At 37.3% G+C, this 14,517-nt stretch overlaps 1 protein-coding gene across 3 annotated transcripts in view; it reads right to left on the minus strand.

Moving 5' to 3' along the window:
- The window catches only part of SLC10A7 (solute carrier family 10 member 7), a 300,023-nt gene that overhangs the window by 101,204 nt on the left and 184,302 nt on the right, over positions 1–14,517 (minus strand). The window lies entirely within an intron of this gene.

Raw genomic sequence — 14,517 nt, forward strand, 5'->3', positions numbered from 1 at the left:
GATGCTCTCGTCTAGATATCTAGCCCTACATAGTCCATATATTAGGATTAAAAATAAAACTCTGTATTTTGAAGAAGTCTTTTTTTTAAAGGAAATGAATAAAAATAGAACAATGAGCTTAAATTCTCTTAAGCAGATGGATATATGTACCCCCTGAAATTTTGGGTTTAATTTGAAATATAATTCTTTGGCTATTTAATTTCTTAAATAATTCAAGTTTTATTTACATGAACCTGTTCATATGAAATAACAAAAGTTTCATAAGTCTTTAAAACACATAAAACAATTGTAATTCAAGTCTATTTTTCTCTGGTGTCACAGTATTCTTAAGAATATATATTTCTATAAGAGAAACAAAGTGGAAATCTAAGAAACATATAAATTCTAATAATATATCATCACCAAATCTAAACATTTTTATGTTTAAAGTACAATTTTGTATCACTAGGGTTTTTGTAGTTTCATTCAACAAATAATTATTGGACACCTTCTCTGTGTTGGGCATATTCTAGAGGTTGGGGAACCAGGATAAAAGTGGCCTCGGCTCTATCCTACTCTTACAGTCAAGTTGTGGCAAAGTAAAGAGATAAGGGCCACATACAGGGCTAAGAAAAGGCTTCTAACTTCACCTGGGTGACAGATTCCCCAAAGTGGTGACATCTAAACTGAGAACAGGATGATTAGTAGCCATGGTGAAGAGAAGAAGGGTACCCAAAAATGGTCTCAGGGGAGGGAGCAGCATATGCAAAGGCCTAGAGAAAAAAGTGTGCATGTGGTCGTAAACTTGTTCCCGTCAAGTCGACTCCGACTCATATCGACCCTATAGGACAGGGTAGAACTGCCCCATAGGGCTTCCAAGGCTGTAAATCTTTATGGAAGCAGACTGCCACATCTCGCTCCTGGGGAGCAGCTGGTGGGTTTGAACCATCAACTTTTTGGTTAGCAGCCAATGCTAGAGGAGAAGACAGACAGGCCACTCCCATGACAGGAATATCACAAAAGCCTTATGAAAAGATAACCAGTTATATCTACTACCTTTCTTATCTTCTGGCAAATCAAAGAAAGAAATGGCAATTAGATTAAGGAAATAACCTTGAAAAGTACTATTTGGAATATAACTTTCCTCAGCACTAAAACTTTTTTTTTTTTAAATATTACTACCAAAATGTTAGCAAAACCAAAGACTACCCGTGCTGCTGAGATGCAGTTGGGGTAGAAGATAGAAACATAAAATTAGGATCATAAGACTGTTCAAATCTTCTACTGCTGGCAAATTCTTCATTCTCGGAAGAATACATATGACTATAGTAAACTTACTCCTTCTGGAATTTTTGTTATTTAGTGAGGAGTTATTTCTATTCAGAAATGGAAAATTCAAAGGCCTAAAAACCCTCGCTGTATGGTAATATATATTGCTTGTGCACTGGTGCTGTCTGCTCGGCCCCAAGCCATCAATTATGTATAGAAATGTACAGCTACAGCAGTCGCCAGTGTCATGGGCCTGCCAGGGTTTCTTAAGAGGAACAAAAATATTTGATTGTGTCTTCTTTTAGAAAACACGCCTAGGTGAAAGAGGAAGATCCTTAAAGGAAATATGAATAATCCTCAATACAGAAATTGACTCCTTTTTACAAATGAAAAATAAATTTAAAAAGAGTGCTTTAAATGAAACCAGAAATGTAACTAAGGGAAAGTCTCAGAAATAGATACGAGAAAGGCTGACATTGGCTCATCGAAATCAAACACTTCAGAATACAAATCCATTCCTTACATATTAGAGGAAAAATAACTAATGGAGGTCACCAAGCTCCAACCTCTCCAAATCAAATGCAATGGATTCGGTGTTTACAACAAGGAGTAGTCAGTTATTTGAAATAAAATGTCTTGTAATTACCAAACCTGGCTGGCTTCTGAGGTGTGAGTTTTCATTCCAAATGAATGACGCATGTTTACAGACTGACCCGGGAGCACGAGGAGTATGAAGATTAACATGAAGAAAATGCAATCTAAGCTATCTTATGGAATTTTCCCTATTATACCAAACACAACAAAAGCTTTCACTGGGATTTCAATAAATTCAGTTCTACACATAGCTGCAGAAATTTAGTTATTCTCCCTTTCTCTAGTGGATAGCTAGGGTAGCAGCTGGTGTGTTTTGTATTTAAAATGTGAAATAGAACTCTGTTCTCTCTCAGTACCTGTATAAATGTGCTTGAGAAAATTTGGAAAAATGATTTACTTTAAGTAAAATGGCTTTATTTACTTTTCTGTAAGGTGTCTGACAAGCTTTTAAACACCTAAGAGTCATGTTTTCAAAAAGCATACAGATTTCGTCTGGAGAAAATTATAGTACATACAAACCTATCATTTACATTTATGGAAATTTTCCTGAACCACAACACGCTTAAATGTATATCTTCATTCATCAACACTTTCTGGGGTAGAATTTTTAATGCTTGATTCTTATAAAATAGCTTAGTTGACATGTAAATAGTGTAGGTAGTCAGATAAAGATATAATTTTATATTACTTTAAAGAGTGTGTAACGGTCTCATTTTGTCATTAGTATACAAGTTAGATGACATTGCCATATTATTCAACTAAAAATTGAAAGCATATTTAAAAATCAATGCTAAGACATTAGGGAATGCTGAAACAGATGAGAAGCAAATCAATTTCCTCATTTCTGAGATTTAAAATGGTCATAATTTGTCCCTCATTCACAGAAATTGTAATTTAGCAAAAACAGACCTTTGAATGCTCAAATATTTGATTTTCTTAGTTCTTATTTATTTTTATTTTTTAACAAATGATTTTGGCCAGTTTCAATGTGAAAAATTCCATCATATTTAAACACATGACCATTAGATCAAATTAACCACTTATTACTAATAATAATATTTAAACACATGACCATTAGATCAAATTAACCACTTATTACTAATAATCTGTTTAAAAAGAGAGTGCTACAATTCCCCAACTGTTATAGTTTAATTTATTGGCTTCCATATTTTGGTTTACACACAATTAATTGAACATTTTGCAAATTCAGTGAGGAACTGAGTTCAGAACATTTAAAAAATACACTTTCCTATTAATTTTATGAAGCCCTGGTGGCGGCGCAGTGGCTAAGTGCTACGACAAGCCAAGGCTACTAACAAAAGGTCGGCAGTTTGAATCCACCAGCCTCTCCTTGGAAATCCTATAGTGCAGTTCTACTCTGTCCTATAGGGTTGCTATAAGTCCGAACCGACTTGATGGCAATGGGTTTTTTATTAATTTTAAAATTTTATTATACACATGGAATGTGAAGAAAATCTTTGGGTATAAAGAGCCAATTTTATTTTGTCATCTAAACCCAATTCCAGTTTTTCAAGTCAAAGAACAGCAGATGTGACGAAGAAATTCACATTGGTTGAGTGTCTACTATGTGACACGTGCTTTACATCAATCATCTCACTTAATCCTCAAAAATATATAATTGACTATTGCTCCAAGAAGTTAAGTAACATGTCCATGGCCACATGGCTACTGAGAGATCCCGTCTTACTCCACCGTTTCACAGCATTTGACTCCCTCCTTGAAACACACCTTGTTCCTTTGGCAGTAATATCGCTTTCTCCTTGCACCCAAGAGAGCCTAGGTCATTCAGTAAATCATTGTTATATTTGGCTCGAATATAATGATTCACTTGAGAGGTAAGTACAGTAAAACCTGCAAAAGCCAGAATCTGTGTAAGGTGGAAACCTGTCAGAGAAGGAAAACTAAAATATTTTTCACTAACGGAGAGTGACAGAAAAGTGGTTTAAGGCTGCACCCTGTCAAAGGTGGAAAACTTGTTTGAGGCCCAGAAAAACAAGACAGTCCCATCAAGTTCTGGCTCTCACAGGTTTTACTGTATATCTTGTCTTTTTTTTTAAATGAACAATCCTCCCAGCACAGGCTTGAGACACTCCCGATCTATTAGCTCAGTATATTACAGATATGACATAGTCTTACAGAATCAGGAGATTTTCCATTACTGAATATAACTTCAGTGCCCTGGGGCAACTACACATAGATGTGCTTCTCTTAAATTTGTTTTTCTTAGAAACGGTATTTGCTATTGCAGTGTGTGTGTTGTAGTGAAAAGATGCTGTGTTTCCAGTCCCAGTCTGCAACTGACTACCTAGCAATGGCTCACTCATGCCCACTGGGTTGATCTTCCACAACTGCACATTACAGGGCTGGTGTCTAACCTGTCTTTCTGCACCCACCCTGTAGTTCAAAACTAGAAACCTAGAAGTCATCCTTAACTCCTTTCCCTCTCATCTGCTACATCTAATCACTTAAGAACAGGCTAGTCTACCTCTTAAATAGCTTTTTTAACATATTTGCTTCTCTTCATTCCCACTGCCACTATATTTCTCCAAGCCACTGTTCTTTTTCCTTGAATAAATTGCAACAGCTTCCTAATTAGTCTCTATGCCTCCAGTCTAGATTCCTCCAATCCATTTTCCACATGCAGTCAGGGTGATCGCTGTGAGTTAATAATGGCTAAGTTTTCTACAGCACTTGCTCTGTGCTTGGTACTTTATTAGCATTATCTCATTTAATGTTCACAATAAACCTATGAGATAGGTACTATATTTCTTTCTTTCCAAATGTAATCATTGAGGCTTAACAAGGATGAGTAACTTTCCCAAGATCATTTAGAGAGGTAGACATAAACTGGGATTCAAAACCTGGTAGTTTGTCTTTGCTCAGGACTAAATGACTATTCTAATCAAGTCCTCCACACAAACCTCACCTGGTTATTTCTCCATGCTGGGCCCCTGTGTATACTGTGTTATCTTCCTGGAATGTTTTTTTTCTACTCTGTACTCCCCATGCCCCTTTTTTCTAACATGTCTCCTCATGTTTCAGTCATTAGCAACCCTGAAGTTCCTAGATTGAGTTAAATGTCTCTAATATATACCTCCATAGTTGCCTATCTTCTCCCATCATAACATTTATAAATTCTATTTTAGCATGTCGTTATTGTTGTGTGCCCTCCAGTCATTTCTGACTCATAGCAACCCCACGTGACAGGGCAGGAATGCCCCACAGGGTTTCCTAGGCTGAATCTTTACAGAAGCAGATCGCCACATCTTTCTCCCACGGGGTGGCTGGTGGATTCGAACACCAACTTTTTTATTAAGGGCTGAGTACTAAACATTTGGGCCACCAGGGCTGCTTTAATTTAGTACAGCATTTATCACATCATTTTATTTTAAAATCGATTTGCCTTTTTCACTAGAAGTACACTTCATATGGTAAGAGCTGTCCATCTTGCTTTTTACCGTATCTGTAGTATCTGCATAATGCCTGACTTTTGGGAGGCACTGAACAAATAGTAGCAATAGAAAATTTTCAGCAAAAAGTTGTGATTTGTTGATTGATTCATAAGAAATACAACTGACCACAGACTGCAAAATAAACCATCAAATAGAAATTATATTCCTACATCAAACTGTATCCAAATAGACAAAGATCCAAATAGAAGGTTGTAAAGACCTCCTATAAGTTCTTTGAGGGCAGTGTCTGTATCCTATTCATTTTGTAGTGCCTTCCAGACACAGTGGGCATTATTAAATGATTGTTGACTAGAATTGCTCACAACGATACCTCCCTTTCGATGATCTTCCCCCATCCGTCACTCATTGCTCATGTCTCCACTCATTTGAAAATATAATGTAGTATGGATTCTGCCTGCAGCCACACTGTTGTTGTTAGGTGCTGTCGAGTTGGTTCCAACTCACAGTGACCCTATGCACAACAGAACGAAACACCACCCGGTCCTGAGCCATCCTTAAAATCGTTGTCGTGCTCGAGCTCATTGTTGCAGCCACTGTGTCAATCCACCTTGTTGAGGGTCTTCCTCTTTTCCGCTGACCCTGTACTCTGCCAAGCATGATGTCCTTCTCCAGGGATTGATCCCTCTTGACAACATGTCCAAAGTATGTAAGATGCAGTCTCACCATCCTTGCTTCTAAGGAGCATTTTGGTTGTACTTCTTCCAAGGCAGATTTGTTCATTCTTTTGGCAGTCCATGGTATATTCAATATTCTTCTCCAACACCACAATTCAAAGGCATCAATTCTTCTTCAGTCTTCCTTATTCATTGTCCAGCTTTCACATGCATATGGTGTGATTGAAAATACCATGGCTTGAGTCAGGCGCACCTTAGTCTTCAAGGTGACATCTTTGCTCTTCAACACTTTAAAGAGGTCCTTTGCAGCAGATTTACCCAATGCAATGCATCCTTTGATTTCTTGACTGCTGCTTCCATGGCTGTTGATTGTGGATCCAAGTAAAATGAAATCCTTGACAACTTCAATCTTTTCTCTGTTTATCATGATGTTGCTTATTGGTCCACTTGTGAGGATTTTTGTTTTCTTTATGTTGAGGTGCAATCCATAATGAAGGCTGTGGTCTTTGATCTTCATCAGTAAGTGCTTCGAGTCCTCTTCACTTCTAGCAAGCAAGGTTGTGTCATCTGCATAACGCAGGTTGGTAATGAGTCTTCCTCCAATCCTGATGCTCTGTTCTTCTTCATATAGTCCAGCTTCTCGGATTAATTGCTCAGCATACAGATTAAATAGGTATGGTGAAAGAATACAATCCTGACGCACACCTTTCCTGACTTTAAACCAATCAGTATCCCCTTGTTCTGTCTGAACAACTGCCTCTTGATCTATGTAAAGGTTCCTCATAAGCACAATTAAGTGTTCTGGAACTCCCATTCTTCGCAGTGTTATCCATAATTTGTTATGATCCACACAGTTGAATGCCTTTGCATAGTTAATAAAACACAGGTAAACATCCTTCTGGTATTCTCTGCTTTCAGCCAGGATCCATCTGACATCACCAGTGATATCCCTGGTTCCACGTCCTCTTCTGAAACCAGCCTGAATTTCTGGCAGTTCCCTGTCAATATACTGCTGCAGCTGTTTTTGAGTGATCTTCAGCAAAATTTTGCTTGCGTGTGATATTAATGATAAAAAAAAAAAAAAGTGTTCTATAATTTCCACATTTGGTTGGATCACCTTTCTTGGGAATAGGCATAAATATGGATCTCGTCCAGTCCATTGGCCAGGAAGCTGTCTCCCATATTTCTTGGCAAAGACAAGTGAGCACCTCCAGCGCTGCCTCTGTTTGTTGAAACATCTCAGTTGATATTCCATCAATTCCTGGAGGCTTGTTTTTCGTCAATGCCTTCAGAGCAGCTTGGACTTCTTCCTTTAGTACCATCGGCTCCTGATCATATACCACGTCTTGAAATGGTTGAACATCGACTAATTCTTTTTGGTATAACGACTCTGTGTATTCCTTCCATCTTCTTTTGATGCTTCCTGCGTCGTTTAATATTTTCCCCATGGAATCCTTCACTATTGCAACCCGAGGCTTGAATTTTTTCTTTAGTTCTTTCAGCTTGAGAAACGCTAAGCGTGTTCTTCCCTTTTGGTTTTCCATTTCCAGCTCTTTGTACATGTCATTATAATACTTTACTTTTTCTTCTTGAGCGCCCTTTGAAATCTTCTGTTCAGTTCTTTTACTTTGTCAATCCTTCCTTTTGCTTTAGCCGCTTGACATTCAAGAGCAAGTTTCAGAGTCTCCTCTGACATCCATCTTGGTCTTTTCTTTCTTTCCTGTCTTTTCAACGACCTCTTGCTTTCTTCATGGATGATGTTTTGATGTCATTCCACAACTCGTCTGGTCTTCCTTCAGTCACTAGTGTTCTGTGTGTCAAATCTACTCTTGAGATGATCTCTAAATTCAGGTGGGATATACTCAAGGTCTTATTTTGGCTCTCGTGGACTTACTCTGATTTTCTTCAGTTTCAGCTTGAACCTGCATATGAGCAATTGATGATCTGTTCCACAGTCAGCCCCTGGCCTTGTTCTGACTGATGATATTGAGCTTTTCCATCGTCTCTTTCCACAGATGCAGTCGATTTGATTTCTGTGTGTTCTATCTGGTGAACTGGTGATAGTCTGGCAGCCAGGCTATCTGTGTTCAAATTCCAACTCCACCACTTATAAGCTGTAGGAGCTTGGCAAGTGATTTAACCTTTATGTACCTTAATATCTTCATCTGAAAAAATGGAGATATTTTATATATACATATATATAATATATATATCCTCATCTGAAAAATGGAGATATAATATATATATATATACACACACACAGGGTTGATGTAAGGATGCAAGATTAAATGAATATATATATTAGAATGGTGCCAGATAAAATGTTATATGTACTGCTGCTCTGCTGCTACTATTCACACTACTACTACTAATAAAAATACTACCACTGAAATCAATCCTTACCTTCTCTGAACTTCTTGAAAGCAAATGCATTAATTATCTTTTTTATTCCCCCTCCCCTCCATTGCCAGGTATAATGCCTCACACATTGTTGGTCTGTCATTGGGTAGACGGAGAGATGATTCTATATCTACAAAAAGCCAATGCCAGACAAAGTCAGACAGGGATTTTTTTTTTAAGGTGGGTCAAAGCTTTGCTATTAATTTCAAGCTAAGTCAAACTTGTGTTTTGTAGGTAAGTTGGAAGAATGGATTTGGAAATCTTTGGAAAACTTTTTTTGATGGAACCAATTAAGATGTAGCTGCCAAAGGAAAAGCACAAAGAGGGTTAGGTCACTACCTATTGCTTACTTTTCCAAGATCCTGAGAAGTACACAATCGGAGGGAAAAAAAATTTTTTTAAAAACCCTGTAAAAAGTTGAATTGGCAAAAGTTGTGTGATATATTTATAACAAGGACAAAAAAGAAAAAAAAAAAAAGAGTAGCTGCTGAGGCTGCTTACATTCAACCAAAAGCCTCATAGGATTTGGTTCCTTGGTTTGGAGGTTTAGGGTCCTAATTTTATGGGAAATCCCAGTTAACTGACTGGCCTAATAACATGTTTAGTGCTTCTATTCTCTTAGTTAGCTGCATAGTGCCTGGGGTATTAAAAGCTTGCAAGTGGCCATCCAAGGCATGACAATTGGTCTCTGTTCACCGGGAGCTACAGAAGAGAAAGGAGAGTCAGGAATAGGAGGAGGATACGGAATGTGTGGCTAATTGTCTCCATGAACAACTTGCCTCCTTTACCATGAGACAAGAAGAACTAGATGATTCCTGGCTACCATTAGTGAACATTTTGACCAGAGTTTCTACAGAAGGATCCTGATCTAAAAGGGGGGAATGCAGAACAGAATTTCAAATTCTCATGGACTACAGACTTTCTGGAGCCACGGATGCTGGATTAATTTTTGAAATAACTGCCCTGAGATAATCTTTAAACCTTAAACCAAAAATATCCCCTGAAGTCTTCTTAAAACCAAACAATAGTTTAGCTAGAACGTCTGTCTTGAGCATTGTGCTCTTTTAAGATCTATCTATACGGGATCAAACTGACAACAGTAGCTAGAAAGGTTAGATAGGAATCTTAGGGAGCAGTGAGTTTATGTTAATGGGGGAGGAACAATTCCGAAAAGGAGGGTGAGAATGGTTGTACAACTCAAAGAATGTAATCAATGTCACTGAATTATACATGTGGAAATTGTCGAATTGGTGTATGTTTTGCTATATATATTCTCAATAACAACAACAAAAGCCAAGACATAGTGGAAGCCACTTTCATTTACTCTCACTGGAGAGCAGACCCCTAAAAAGACCAGACTGCAAATCTTGGGCAGCAATTTAAGTCACGAGCTCCATGGACTGAGCGAAGAACCAGGGAAATCTGTAATTCTAACTCTCATTATTTTACATTAAGAACCTATTATTACAGCTTAAGGTCAGTAAATATAGGAAATATGAAGCTTTACAAAAAATTATGATACATTAATTGTATCTCTTCCACTCCTAGAAAGCATGAAACAAAATCCCATATTATATTGACATAAACACTTAATTGGTAATGATACAGATATTTACTTCCTTTCTGTCACGGGGTCGCTATGAGTTGGGATTGACTTAACAGCAACTGGGTTTTTTCTGTCAAGTATGTAATTTACATTTTTATCTTTAAATTTTATCTCGATCTCTAACATTATAAGATATACTAATCACATATATTATTTAAAAATCACAAAGTAGGTACCAAATATCATTTTAGTACATCATGATTGACAGTAGTCAACTTTATGATTGCACTCAACATTAATGCTTACCTCTAATTACTTAAAGCAAAGGTTGCAAAATTTTTGGCATTAAATTATTAAATTCAGGTTCAGAATCTTAATAAATTAGTTTTTCCTGACCATTGATATATTCGGTTGCATAGAAAGGGGGAAGGATGGTTATTGTTATCAATATCCGAAAAGCTCTGTTCAGATTCTATCAGGCGAATGAGTATGTATTCACTGTTTCTCAGCATACAGCAATTTTACTCAAATGAAGTACAGTATTAGGCACTCAAGTTCTGGAGTCAGACAAGACCTGTGTGAGTCTTGGCTCTGCTTCCTACTCCCAGAAACCCAGTGCCGTCGAGTTGATTCCAACTCATAGCGACTACTAGCCATGAGGATCTGGGCAAATTACTCAATGTCCCTATGTCCTCCTCAGGAATAATACAGTTTTACAGACCTTATCCAAAAATCTTGGGATCAGATGGAGTTAAAAAATTTTCAGAATTTTGAAAGATATTATGATACATATATTAAGTAACAGCCCCAGTGTTTGCGGTTCTGCAGCAAACATATTGCTATTCATACTTTGTTGTTGTCGTTGTTAGGTGCCGTCAAGTCAGTTCCGACTCATAGCGACCCTATGCACAACAGAATGAAACACTGCCCGGTCCTGAGCCATCCTCACAATCGTTGTTATGCTTGAGCATACTTAGAGAAGTAAATAAATAAATCATACTTAGAGAACTAAATAAAGAATAAAAACAGCCTCGTGTCATTTCAGGTCAGATTTTGTCCTAACACAAACTCTCTCAGTTTTGCTCTTGGTTTTCAGTTTCTGAACATGGAGCAGGTGTGAGAGACCTCCTTCATGGGGCTGCTGTATTAAATGAAATAATACGAAGACAGCGCAGAGCATATACTGAGTCACACTGAGTTGCCAATGCCATTAGACAGTCATCAATATTATTATAATTTTAAAAGACCAGAAAACAGATCAAAGTGTTAAAAGTGATGCCTGCTGACCAATGGAATTACAAGTGAATTTTATCTTGTTGTCTATACTTTTGTGTGTTTTATAGATTCTCTCCTGTGGTCATTCACCATTTTTATAATAAAACAGTTTTATAAACCTTAAGAAAACGCTTATTCCTCCTCCATTTGGAAGGATTTACTTTTTCAAGTCATTGTATTTACTTCCAAATTTTCTTGATCTTGCCTTTTTCTTTATCACACAGACAAAAATTCTTCTAGGTTTCCTGTGATAAAAATATGGTTGCGTTATAAATTCACTAAAGGCAAAGAAACTTTTAATTCCATATTGAGACTTTTTGTCTTCTGCCCAACCTGAAAGCAAGGCTTTTTTTTTTTTTTTTTTTTTGCTACTCATACTAAAAACGTGGTTTAGTTCATCTATAGGAATTTCTTCAGTTACTAATTACTGGAATAATGTATTATAGATCTGTGAGTCATTAAACATGACAAAGTAACACAAATATCAAAATTCTCACACTAATTCTTCTAACAACTATAGTCTCTACTTCCATAAAGACATATATAAAACTTATAACTAAAAACCAAAATAAAAAACAACTAACAAAAAACTTCTGTTGCCTTTCCCTGTTATTTTCCAATACAGTGCTGTCCAACAGAACTGTACATGGTGATAGAAATGTTCTACAGTCTACACTGTCCAATATAATGGCCATTAGCCACGTGTAGCCGTCAAGCGCTTGAAATGTGGATAAGGCAACCAAGCAACTAAATTTTATTTAATACTTAATTTAAATTTAATCAGCCACATGTGGCTAGTTACTAATATTAGATAGTGCAGGTCCACAAAACCCTAATCGTTTACGCAGTCCGTTTCGGTGGAGGTATTGCATGCCCCTTCTATTTTAAAACTAGTTGTAATGTTATCCAAATGATGAAATTTGGGAGCTCTTTTCTATAATCTTACTTGAAAAGCTTGATTTGAAATACCAATTCTCAGAGCCTCCACAAACGAAAGTTTCTGCTTCATTGTGCTGTGTTAGAAGTAGCTGACTGAAGAATTCATCACCTGACCTAACACTTGTGTTTGTTTTTGTCTATCTGCTAGTTCTTTAGGCTGTTCTGTCCACCCTGCCTTACCAATTATGTCTCATAAGTAAATATTTCCAAAAGTGGCTTTAGTTAGAGAAACAAAAAACAAAACAAACATCAACAATGCAATGCCAGAGTCAATAACAAATAAGTCTCCAAAGAACTGTGGCAAGTGACAAAAGCAATCAAAAACCTATCACAGGCAAAAACCTCTTTACATTCCACTTCAGTACACTGACCCTATTGTTCATTACTAAAGACTACGTGATTTTTGCAACATCCAGAAAGCTTCTGTTTTGGGATTCATTACACTGCAGCTCGCAATTAACACTGTCAGACAGTTTTCTAATCAATTATTTGTTAAGATGTTGAGCACTTCTTTGAAGCCCCGTACCTCAACATCAGAACGGTTTAAGAGATGATACGTGTGTGTACTTTTCCAGCTAAAAGGCAGACTTTAAGCAGGCTTTAACACTAAATGAGAATCAGGCTAAGAGAAGAGGAATCAACCCTTTTAGTCAAAGTTGAGCTTCTGGCGAGCTGCAGGCAGTGCACAGCATGAGAGTCTCTGGATCCAGAAAGTGCCCCTGTGTTGACAGCTAAGCAAGAGTTTGAAGGCTTAATGGTGCAAATGCTGTCAATGGTACTCTTACACGGGGCTTTACTTAACCAGAACTGCCAAAAAATCTCCAAAGCTGTTGACAACCAAGGACATGAAATTAATCCATTCTAGGCTTTGACATTAAATTAGCAAGCTATTAGTTTCACATAAGTAATAACCCTGCCCTGACTTGATTAACTGAAGAAAAGAAAGGGTCATTTTACCCAGCCTACAACTTTAAAGGAGTAGGACTTGATTAAAGACCACAGAAGAACACATTTGCACCCCTTCCTTCCTTCCTGAATCAACCCCCTAAATATTAAGTTGGCATTGAGAAACATATGATCAGCAAGTATGAATTCAATTGGTGCCACAGGTGAGAATTCTACAACTGGAAAATTTCCCAAAGGCATAACTACTCAAAATAAACCGAGAGTAAATTAGAATTGGTAACAAATAACTCCTACCAGTATCTAGAGTCACGTGTAAAATAAAGACACGGCAGATTATGAAATTACTTCCAGTACTGCCATTCAGCGTTTGGAATTTTAAAGGTTTTCCTAGTCATCTCAGGTTTAAGAAAATAATGACAAGTTGTTTTGAGAGCTACCTAGTCTATCCTAGTCTTCGTCTTCTCTTGAATACCAGCAACACCTCTCAGGGCACTTATTCTGTTACTTAATAATCTGTTTTATATTATGATTTAATATTCATTGTTAGTATCACCACACTGAGAAAGCAAGCTGCTGTGAACAGGGGCTACAGCTCTCACATATTCCTCCTGCAGGTACACTACAGTGGTTAGAACACGGTCCCTGGGGCCAGATGACTTGGGTTCAAATCCTGGTCTACCACCCACTGTCTGTGTGTTCCTGGGCAAGTTATCTAACATCTCTGGACCTCAGTCTTCTCATCAGTAAAAAGGGGATAACAATAGTACCTATATATCTTAGTATTATTGTGAACAGTAAATGAGTTCATACCTGCAAAGTACATGGTATGGTAGCTGGCACATAATAAACATTAAAAAAAAAATGCTAGTTAACATGATTGTTATTCATTGTTTTGAACAATATAGTTAAAAATAACAAAAGAGCATCCTTTTTTAAACATCAGATATCAAGACAAACAGAAGGAAACAGACCAGTAAACGGGGTTATCTGCCTTCGAATATATGTTTACTGGTAATGTTGACAGGTAAATTTCACCATCCTAATGGTATTTTGGAAACCCTGGCGGCATAGTGGTTACGAGCTATGGCTGCTAAGCAAAAGGCTGGCAGTTCGAATCCACCAGCCGCTCCTTGGAAACCGTATGGGGCAGTTCTACTCTGTCCTATGAGTCTGAATCAGCAGCAACTGGTGTGGTTTTTAAATATGTTTTTACGAAAATTCACCTTGTGTTTCATACATTATGAGGGCTGTAAGGCAGAGAAATGAGGTTATTCCTAAGGACTGGTTACTGGTAGAACATATAATGAGTAATGTTAGAGGCATTATCTTTGTTATTACAGCAAATGATTTATTCCATGATATAGCTCAGGAATCCTAATACTAACATATCTCATAGCAATCAATCATATTCAATTTTGACTTTCAAATCTTTGTGAAACATCACATAATCCTGCTAAGCACACAGCTTAATTGTATGGGCTGGTGGGTAACATGGACAATA

The sequence above is a fragment of the Loxodonta africana genome, chromosome 13 (genome assembly GCF_030014295.1).
Source record: "Loxodonta africana isolate mLoxAfr1 chromosome 13, mLoxAfr1.hap2, whole genome shotgun sequence".
Lineage (NCBI taxonomy): Eukaryota > Metazoa > Chordata > Mammalia > Proboscidea > Elephantidae > Loxodonta > Loxodonta africana.